Source organism: Thunnus albacares, chromosome 20, assembly GCF_914725855.1.
Source record: "Thunnus albacares chromosome 20, fThuAlb1.1, whole genome shotgun sequence".
Classification (NCBI taxonomy): domain Eukaryota; kingdom Metazoa; phylum Chordata; class Actinopteri; order Scombriformes; family Scombridae; genus Thunnus; species Thunnus albacares.
The window spans coordinates 15,407,541-15,418,681 of NC_058125.1; positions in this window are offsets into that span (position 1 = coordinate 15,407,541).

Below are 11,141 nucleotides of genomic sequence, written 5' to 3' on the forward strand. Positions count from 1 at the left end.
GTAGAGGTGGGCGGCGAGTTGCAGGTGGATCAACTGAGAGCAGATGAGATGTGTGAAACTTTACTAATGCAGCTTTGTTTACATCTTAAATATTTGATAATAGGATACACAAAGATGACTAAATGTTTCAATAATGCTCACACTTTCTCAGTATAGTACATATGGCATAAACACATTCTTCTCTCATAATACCTCAGATATATCCTCATCTGGTCTGGTTATCAAACCATTCAGTGATCCCAGATACTTCCCTGTATGAAAGTATCTGCGTCCATTATGTTTCTCCACTCATCTATTATGTTTTTATATTTAATTAAAGGATAGATTCACATTTTTCAAGTCTTATTGGTCCCTGCAGTTTTTCCCTTTTGTCCATACTGGCCCCGCTTGCAGAGATCCTTTCCCGATACTACAGTAATGTAAATGATGGGGGACAGAATCAATCAATCACAGTCCTCATAAAAATGCATTCAGCTTAAGGTAATATGAGGCATCAGCAGTCTGAGTTGATCTAATCAAGTGGTTATCTTCCAAATTTGCTGTCTTTTTTTTTACAAAATTTCCTCTTATTATCCCTCCACTGAAGCTTAGCAAGGAAACACAATCTTAGGAAACACAAAGGTATGTTTTGGAAAACCATAACTGTTTATGCATCTTGACTGGATTCTGTCTATAATCTTGTATTACTGGCTGGATATTGTGTGCACTTGTTTGTAGTGTGTGACAGGTGTCTCAGTCTGTTTATGTGGTTTGTATTTATTGCTGTAACAATGATTATGCTGCTCTCTTGGCCAAGTCTCTCTTGAAAAACAGATTTTATTCTCAATGAGACTTTTACCTGGTTAAATAAAGGAAGTAGAAAGAGGGAACTTAACTACATTAGACTTGTTTAACTCCTGAGGCTTCATATTAGCTTCAGCTGAACTTCAAATGCGTTTCTGCACAGAAAGAGGACTGCGGCTTTTATCCCCCATCACTTACATTGAACTTACTCTAGGAACAGATCTAATCATGACCAGCATAGACAAGAGGAATGATTTCATTTAAATGTAAAGTGCATACTGTATGAGCTAGATAGACCTGAAAATAATATAAACCTTTCCTTTAATAAAGAAGTACATTGCTGTAAAACAAGCTAACACTGTTGGGGTGAAACAGTCTGAGAGCCACAGGCGACTAGGCAGACACAACAGTCTACAGAGAGCCAGTAGTCCAGTATGGATGGCTGAATCAGCACCAAGGACAGCTCCTCTCTGCCTGCCTGCCTCTGTGTGTGTGTGCGTGTAATTATCAGCGTTCCCTTCCCATGTAAAACTGCATGATTTCATTCCCACCAAATCATATTTATTTTTTAATGATAGATATTTTTTTCTTATCAAGCACGCTCAGTTTTACATTGATACCTTGTGTACAGTATGAAGTGTACTCCACCACTCTGAGCTAAGTATAGAACAACAAAGGAATGGCACTGAATACTAATGATTTCTTCTTCTCACCCAAGCAGATATGAGAAGTTAACAGGACAATTGTGGCATGATAATTAATGAGCCAGAAGCCTGATAAGTGAACGTCCTTTAAAATTCTGCCTTTGGCGCCGCATTTCATTAATATTTAGATAATATTCTCCAACAGACCAGTTCATCCTTGAGCACTGGGGGAACAGACCTATCTATCTACCTATCTATCTACCTATCTATCTATCTATCTATGCTTTTCTAATTTTTTGAAATGCATTATAGTGCGAATTTCTCAACTAAAACACCAGTAGATTTTTCTTTTTATGCTGAACGTATTCTCTCAGAGACAGAGTAGGTCTGTACACTATGTCCTTTTTTTAGTGGCAGTTGTCTGAAACAATCAAGGCTGTCCATGAGTAGCTTGACAGCACACTGAAAGCCCCTGCCATTCTCCAACACTGACACAATATTTAGTTGCAGTGCAGCAGGTAATTATGCAAATGAAAGTCCATATTATTTTATCATAAATGCATGAAAAGGCTGATAAGGACTTCTCAAGGGCTTCTCAGTGTAATTGTGTATGCCAGAGACAGAGCTATCAGCTTAACTGTAAAAATCAACTGTGAAGCGACGATGTGACCTCACTGCATATACTGCAAAGCTGCACATATACAATATATTTTATATAGCTGATATAATCTTTAAGTTGAATCAGCTTTCACTATACATATAGTTAATGCTTTGGGTTTGGGTTTGATACAAACCACATGAAGTTCAAGAATTTCATAAGTATTGGCCATTCAAAAACATCTAAATGTCTTTCAGAACAAAACATGGGAGACGAATGACAGAAGAAAACAGTGATATCCTTTGCTTTTATGTCATGTCCAAGCTCTAGCTGGTATCCAATTTGCAGCATCATCTTTTATTAAATGCTTCGGGGAACTTTTTTTTACGCTCTACTTACGATACATACCCCCCATTCGTTCACTCTCTCTCTGTCTCTTTTACACACACAAACACAAGTAAAACACACAAACATTCTCAAAATCTATGTTTGAAGTGCAGTACTCAAAAAATGTTTCATTTTGAACACATGTCTCAATTTAAAAAGGAATGTATTGGTCCCAGTTACATGCAGATTTTATAATGTATCCTCTATTTTACCTGTCTTGTTCCTCCAGTCTTTTCCCCTGCAGCACCAGGTGTCTTACTGCATTTCCACAACTGTCACCATCTATTATATAGGAATATGCATTTGTATGAGAGTGCGTGTGCTTGTATGTATGTGATGTGGAGCTGCAAGTAGCAAGAGAAGAGGATTAGGGTCTTGTCTCTGGTAGGCATGTGACCTGAAATGACTCCATTTAATCTCCCCATCCACTCAAATTAGCATAACCCTATTCTCTCTGCGTTCCCCTGTATCTACCCACTTGTCTTCTCCTCTCTCAGTTTTAAATGTTTCACTCTACACACTCCCTCTTGTTTGCTCGTTATCACTTGTCATCTATGCCAACTATGTTTCTCATCTATTTCCAGCAGAAAAGGAGCCATCTCTCGCAGCAGGCATACTGGTGAGGCAGCTGACGTCAGCTGTTTCTGCGCACAGGATGTCCAGAGAGTTTAGTTTTTGCTCTGAGATGCTTTGGTTGGACTCTGCTTGGTTTGTGGTTTATCTGGAGACTGACAAGTTCCCATGTGGTGCTGCTTGGCCACGTTTCACAACATATACTTCTCCATAATAATAGAGGAAGAGCTGGTTATAGTTTAATGCAGTAACTGCATGTTGAATGATGCCTGACTGACTCTGTCTTTGTGATGTGTGTACAGATGTTTGATGTTTTATCATAACCATAATCAGAAAAAGAATCAACGAAACATTAAATCTCTTGAGTAAGTTTCTCAGTGCTTTATTCATCTTCATTATATGCAATAACTCTCCACAGAAAGGGGCATCGAGGACATAATTAGAGGACGATATTGTGAAATGACCTTGCTAATGCATATGAGGAAGTGCAGGAAAGTAAATGAAGTACCTACACATCTAACCCAGGGCTCAGGGATCCTCCCTGTGTGGTGCCAACAGATTTCATTAAACAAAATTACACCATAGATTCCATCTGGGGAACATTAAGTTGTAAAAATGTATTAGTCAGCTGCTGGCCTTGTCAACTCAAACATGTTATTGGTCTTAAAGATAGTAACTGTGGAAATAAAGGTTATGAAAGCAAATGCAAATAATAGCAAATTACAAAGCAATATATGTATATGTTGAGTAATTTTTACTAATGGTACAACTGAAAAAAACTACAGTAAGAGTGGTGGAACAGAACATCTGGTGTGGGGTAAATATTTAAACACAAGGATCCAGCAATTCATCAGTGGTAATTCTTTTTTTTAATACATGAAAAGGTAAAATTACAGAGAAAGTATTACAAATCAGAACACTGGCAGTAAACAGGGTTGAATTTACATAATAAATCATTATATCTCTAATCCACCCACTATCTTGGCATTTTTGTACTACCCCAGGTCTTACTGAACATAGGAATCTAATTTAAATGCAACACAAAACAATCCATTCAACACCGAAACAAATCCATGTAATATTATGAATAGGATTATGAGGATGAAAAGTCCTTATTTGAAGTTATAATATGAAATGATTTGTTTAAGGAATACAGACAAAGGTTCAACAGACATCATGATAAAGTGAAAACACTTATTTCCAACTTACATAGGTTGTTTCTTTATACAACTGCAGTGGTTTGGAGGGGAAAAGGACTGACAGGCCTACAATGACATCTATAACTTCTACCTCATTAAAAATCCAGAAGCTATGAATATGCAAATATTGTTCATTTTGGAAGTTAACTGCTGGACACAAGATGTCTTCTACTTCACTGGAAAGTCTGTTCTTGGTGTGTGTGCACTGGAGGCTTCAAGTTTCCACATCACACTTGTGTAAGTTGCATACTGGACCACAATCGGCTAAAAACTAGTTGTGATCTTACAAATGATGTTCGTACATTCATGCCTTAAAATCAGATTTTCAATGAACACAGAGAAACTTTCAGCAGATGAAATGTGAAAACAGCCCTCTAGTCTTAAACTCTACACACAAATTATTCTGCATAGTGAAGCTCAAACATTCAAGTAACAATAAGAAGAGCACATTTTTGAGTGGAGAAGGACTTTAAAGGTTAAACTAAGCATGACAACTTATGATGTAACAACTACAGTCCAGTAAATTCCTTGCACAGTTGGCCTCAAGTCCTGGAAGATTTCAGCACCCACATTTTCCTAAAGTCATGACACTACACGATTCAGATGATGATTATAATCCTAGTTTGGCCGTGACAATTGATTTTGATGATCTTACCAAGTATGCGCAGGTTTGTGCAAAATTGTGCAGGCCACTGAGGACGGTTGCCACATGTTATCTCATCATGTGCAGCAGGGTTTAGGATGCAAATCTCTTGCCTCCCAACTGAGCCTTGGAGCAGTCAGAGCTGTTGATGATTTGAGCTTTATGACTGGAATGTAGACAAAATGTGTACGTGATACTGTAGTTTTAGCTGGTTTATGATGGAAATGTGAACAGTTATTAAATATGTGGTGCTGGAGTAGATGTACTTGGTACTTGAAGTGCTGTCGACCTCAGAAAAGAAAAATCTGCCATGCTGCTACAGTGCTGCTACAATATTCCTCTATTGTTAAGTGATGGAAATAACAATGTTGGACAATGTGGCTCAGTAGGTTGCCAAGTGCAACATGCTTTTAAAGATTAATAATCAATTAAAAGAGGAGAAAAGCTACTTCTTGTGTCTATGAGAACAAAAAAACTTCAAGTCACTCAGCCTTGCTCACTCGGTGTAAAACTGTGTTATTTTAAAGATCCTTTCCTATTTAAATGAGAAAGCTTAATTTAAACTCTTTGATGTAATGAACATCCACAGATCACTGATGTATCTGGGTCAAACATTAACCTACTAATTCTTGATAGGAGACAAATCTCTTTTATGATGTAACAAGCAAACGTTTGCTCATGTGCGAAACAGCCTTGTTTTTTATTTATCACTTTGAAGAGTTTTTCCACCGTAAGCCAGCTCCGCGTGGAATACATGGCCCACTTCTTTCTGCATGAGTTTGCTGTGTACTGTATGTTTGTGGTGGATCTATGATGTTTTTTTTTATGATCTAGACGTTCATGTGTGCGTTCATGTGTTTCTCTATTTCATGACAAGAGAGAATCTAATGACGTGAAAACCAAGTCCCCACTGTACAGCTGATGTAAGACCCTTTCCACTAGGTTAGCTGTGAATTATGAGGTGAGCTATCACGAAAAGAACTGCACAAGCAAGACGTTCAGGATGTCAGGAAAATAGTTTGGTGTAAGAGAAACAAGAGCAAAGAAAGAGAAAGAAAGAGCAAGCAGACATTTTGAGAAATCGAAAGTCTGTAAGATATCAAGCAGTGAATTCCTTGATACCAGTAAAATTTATCACATTTTAGAGCCGACATTTAAACTTTATGAGTTAATGCGTTTTTCTAAATCAGCTGAAACCCCCAAACTGCAACAACCATATATGGAAAGTGACATCAGACTTGATTATAAACACTATGTTATGTAATATTTATACAGCAGAATTGGCATCCTAAGACCCGTGAAACAACTTACAAAATTCTGTGAACACACAGAAATGGAGGAGAAGGTGTGCGTGTTACATTTAGACTGTCACTGGAGGTTTCTGAGTGCAAGATAAGCAAAAGATTCAATATTATATTGTATTTGTGTTACAGAGAAGCCAACAGTGAGATATAGTGACTGATGGAGCAAACAAAGCCCAGGCTTTAAAGTCATTACGACCAAATAAAATGATTATAACTTAATAATACCAAGAAATGAAATTATCTGACCTTAATCTGATTATATGAAAATGATTCTGACCTGATTACAGTAAGAAAACATATTATGTGCTGCCTCACATGCTAAATAACATGGATCATTACACACTCAGTGAGCAGCCCGAGAAAGATGAATATACTGTAATTACTGGTTACAAGACCATTTGGTCACTTAATGATATGGCACTGAGATTCAGATTCACTTTCCCCGACATGAAGAAATATTAATGTACATAAAATATGTTTGAAATTAGTCAAGCGGCTGGTTCTATCTGGAGAATCCATGTAATGCTGCTTTATTCCAGTTTAGCAATGCAAGTAACACTAAATGTTGTTCATCTTTTTTAACAGAAAAACACTCATGAGGTGTATCTTAAAAAGAGGCAATTAACCGAAGCAGACGATGCCAGTATATTATGAACACATGGAAAATACAGCAAGGATTTTTACTGTATGGAAAGTAAATGTTTGATATTTTGGGACATTCACTTATTATTTTAGTATATTTATTTTAGGACCTGCAATTTTATACCAATTTCCTGAAAACCTTTAGGGTAATTTGCAGGTATTTAACAGTTAATTTTACAGAAAGGGTGATGCAATTTGATACAAATTATATGAAAAATGGAAAAAAGGTGTTAAGTTAGTGAGTTCTCATTCTATTTGGGTTCATACGTAGTTGTTAAGTGTTCAGAGATTTGTGTGTAAAACTTTATATTAACATATTAGATTATGTCTTAAAAACTCTATTATGAGCACATTTCCTGTATACTACCACATTATATGACCCTTTCAGAGAAATGTCCTGAGAATTAACAGTTACACAGCAGCTACTATTCAGAATTTATTGAAAAAAAATTCCTGGAAATGACTGTAGTAGGAAAGTAAGGGATCCGTAAAATAAAGAGTTAATAAAACATTTTTAAGAAACAACCTAATATTCTAATATTTCTGTCTGTTAAAGACATGAACCCAAATATAATGAGTGGGAACTTACCACCTAAACCAACTTAACATTTTTTTTTATAGTTTTTCTTATAATTTTGTACCAAATTGCACCAACCTTTCTGTAAAATGTCCTGTAAATTTCAAGGAAATTAGTATAACATTAAAGGACCTATAAAATAAAGCATTACTGAAGTCTGATACAACTTTTATGTTTGTACTGTAAGTTTGAAGCTACCACCAGCAACAAGTTAGCTTAGCTCAGCACAAAGACTGGAAACAGCTAGTCTAGCTCTGTCCTAAGGTAACAAAATCCACCTACCACCACCTCCAAAGCTAACTGATTAACACATTATATCTTGTTTGTTTAATCTGTAAAAAAAAGTGTAAAAACAACACTTTCCAGTGTTATGGGCGGTTATGTACTTTCTAGTCTGGGAGCAGAAACTTCCTGGATTCTTTTTTACAGTGCGTTGTTGCCAGGCAACCAGCAGATAGATTTTATTTAACTCTGAGAATTTCGTTCCCAAAATGTCAAACTATTCCTTCAGGTACAGTTTTGGAGTACTTGTACTATACTTTACTTTTACTACCTCACAGAGAGAAATATAGTTTTTATTATTGCAGATTTTGATGCAAATGAGACAGAGAGCCAGATTTAGTAGCAGAGCCAGAGTCAAAATAATTTGCTCAGTAAATGTGAAGACTATATTTAGCTCCAGAGGCAGATCTACTGTGTCAAGTGGTGTCTACTCTGCTCACAGACTGTCAGTGTGTGACGACGCGTGGTGTTTGTCATATTTTTACTAAAACTATGAGCTGGAGCTCTACTGCTTGCCAGTGAATACAGATGTGATGCTGTTTTTCTCTCCTTGTGAGAACTAGTTTGCGATTTAGTCCTGTAGAGGGTGGATTTGGTCGTCATTGCTTTAAGGGTTTACGATCAGGGCCTGGGTTTAGGGTCAAGGTAATGGAATCAATGTAGTCATGAGAGGAAGCTTTTTGTGTGTGTGTGTCCATCCAAAATATCATCTATTCATAATATCCAACTGCACATGTGTATTTATATATTGACTACATCCACATTTACAACCTCTTTCTCTATAATGTTGGATGATACAATAGCAAACTCCATTTATAATCTGAACAGGTATCAGCAGTGAGTCATTTAGCCACAGAGGCATTCTCACACTTTGCTCCTATAGGCCTACAGTATGTATCTATATCCTGCTTCACATCAACGTCTGTGCATATGTGACAAGACTTGTGATTTGCACAGAAAAAAAAAGGTTTTTATGTGTATGAGTGAGACCTCGTGTGGATTCACATTTGTTGGCAAGTGAGAAGCAGCTTGAGAAAGAAAGGACCAGATGTTACAAGACAAGCTGCGGCAACATCTTACGTATTTCCATCCATTTCCAACTGAGAAACAGAGTTTTTGTCATTATTTCTAAAGTTGATAACAGCACCAACCTGATTATTTTTTCTCACTTCCACGTACAAAACACGAGTCTTGTGGGAAGGAAATGTGTTTGCTTTGTTTATGTTCATTTGAATTTTTTCATTCAATGAAACAGTCTTAGAAGGTTTTGGAGAGTTGTATTTAAAATGAAATAACAACTAAGTCCTAAAGATTTAAGAGGTTTTATTTTCTTACTTTCATAATGCCAAGATCATTCCACCTATTACATGGTTTTGTAGCCTTTAGAATATTTACTATTACTATGAATTGCATACATTTTACATTGCTGCCAAATTTTTTTCAAAGTATACCATATGTTTTTTTTTTACTATTTCACCATAATTTCTGGCTTTTTAAAAAAATACTTTATTGAGACATTATTTCAGTTCACCGACAATGTTCATACTGGGTTAACAGCCCCAGTTGAATCATGTTTCAAGTGTCCTGTGTGAAATAGAGATAACTAATCATCAAAAATGTTACAGAGTTTCATGAAGGAAAAAAGTAAATAAATAAATAACAATAATAATAATAGAATTTTTCAGCTAGTTTAACACTTCAACACTGCAACAAGGGACAACAAATCTCCACTAGTTGCCTGGTAACCTCATGGTGACAACAAGAGTTCAGGAACCGACCAAGAAATAATCCGACAAAAAACTCCAATATGTCATTTTTACACTTAAGTTTTTGTATGAATATAACATGTTAATTAGTGAGCTGTAGAGATGCTGGTGGGCAGATTTTGTTACCTTTGGACAAACCCAGGCTAGCTGTTTCCAAGAAATGGGCTTAATTCACATTATGAAAAAGACCTAGATTTATAAATCAGTTTTACTTTTACCTTAATTGATTTTTAAGGTATAATACAAGTGTCAAAGCAAAACTAAAATCCTCTTAGGAGAAATATAACAGTATTTTACGAGATTTAATCCCATAAAGAACAATAAATCTCTGCAAGTGGAGCAGCACACTCACAGCACATCCCCATAAGTGTCTACAGGGGTAATAAAGTGATATTTTTTCAGAGAGACACTTGAAAAAGATGGATTACCAGCAGCAGTGATTCTGTGTGTGTGAGAGAGAGAGAGAAAGAGAGATTGAAAGAGAGAATGACAGAAAGAGAGAAGGATCGGCAGAGAGGATGGGAAGGTGGCCAGAATGACATTGGGGTTTGTGTTTGGCATGCCAAAAGGGGTTGGCACTGCCATTCGCTGACTCACACCCTGGCCCCACAGGGATTATAGGGACAATAGACTTCCATTTCTTTTTAATGAGCGCTACAGATTATATGCCTTACAGACATGTCATCGTGCAGAAATACAGCTACCGACAGGAGCAACGGGTGGAGGACACAGGCCAAATGGCATTCTCTCGACAAGATAGCCCTCAGTTTGTACTACTGCCCTCAAATACTTGGGAAGGTTTATGTAATGGAAGGAAACACTTTATACAGCTGAAGAAATATATCTTGTGATTTGACATGACGTGCTATGTTACTTTGGACATGAAGTCATTGTAATTTAGGTTCTGCTCTATGACTCTATGAGGTGAAAAAATGGTTTTCATTCTTAGAAATCAGTGAATTACTAAACCGACAAAACACAACAGTTTTTCCTCATGCCAATCATTTTAAACAAGCTCTATTCACTGAAGAAAACCACAAGATGTGTCTGAAAGCTCTGGAAAAACCAAACGGACCTTGAGATTAGAATTTTTTGTCAAACTGCTGTTTCCAAGCTCAAGAATGATCCTCAAACTCATTGTTTTCTATTGGTTTATTTTATTTTTTTAATTTATTGTGAGCAACAATCTTGCATTATACAAGAAAAATGTTATAATGAATATGACTACTTAAGAGAGAAAGTTTGTCTAAATTAATTTTTATCTGGCATTTCCATATATTTTATGTGCTACTGTCATACTGTAGTAGATTAAGATAGTTGTGGTGCTGAACCTCACCACGGTCCTGCAAAGTAGAAGAAAAAGAATAAATTTACACCATTTTACTGTTTTATCAATAAAATATCATAACATCATAAGCAATGCATCAAAGTGTTCATCCATATTACATGTTTTGGATCTATTTTCCATTTTGGCCCAAACTTGCAGTGGCTTTATTCCAAAATATAAAATATAAGTGGGAAAGTAAATCTTTATTGTTGACGCACCACAGCCATGAACTTAGATGTACCTTCTCTTCCTTCAGTTTTGCTGATATTTCACAAGCAGTACAGTTTTACAGCCACTTCCTTCAGTTTACCTCAGCATAACTCCAAAGCTTGATTCAGTTAGTAAAACTTGCCTCAGCACAGCATTTTAAAAGGATTTGCAAAGACAAACAATGCACGTAAGGCCGTGAGGAAAAA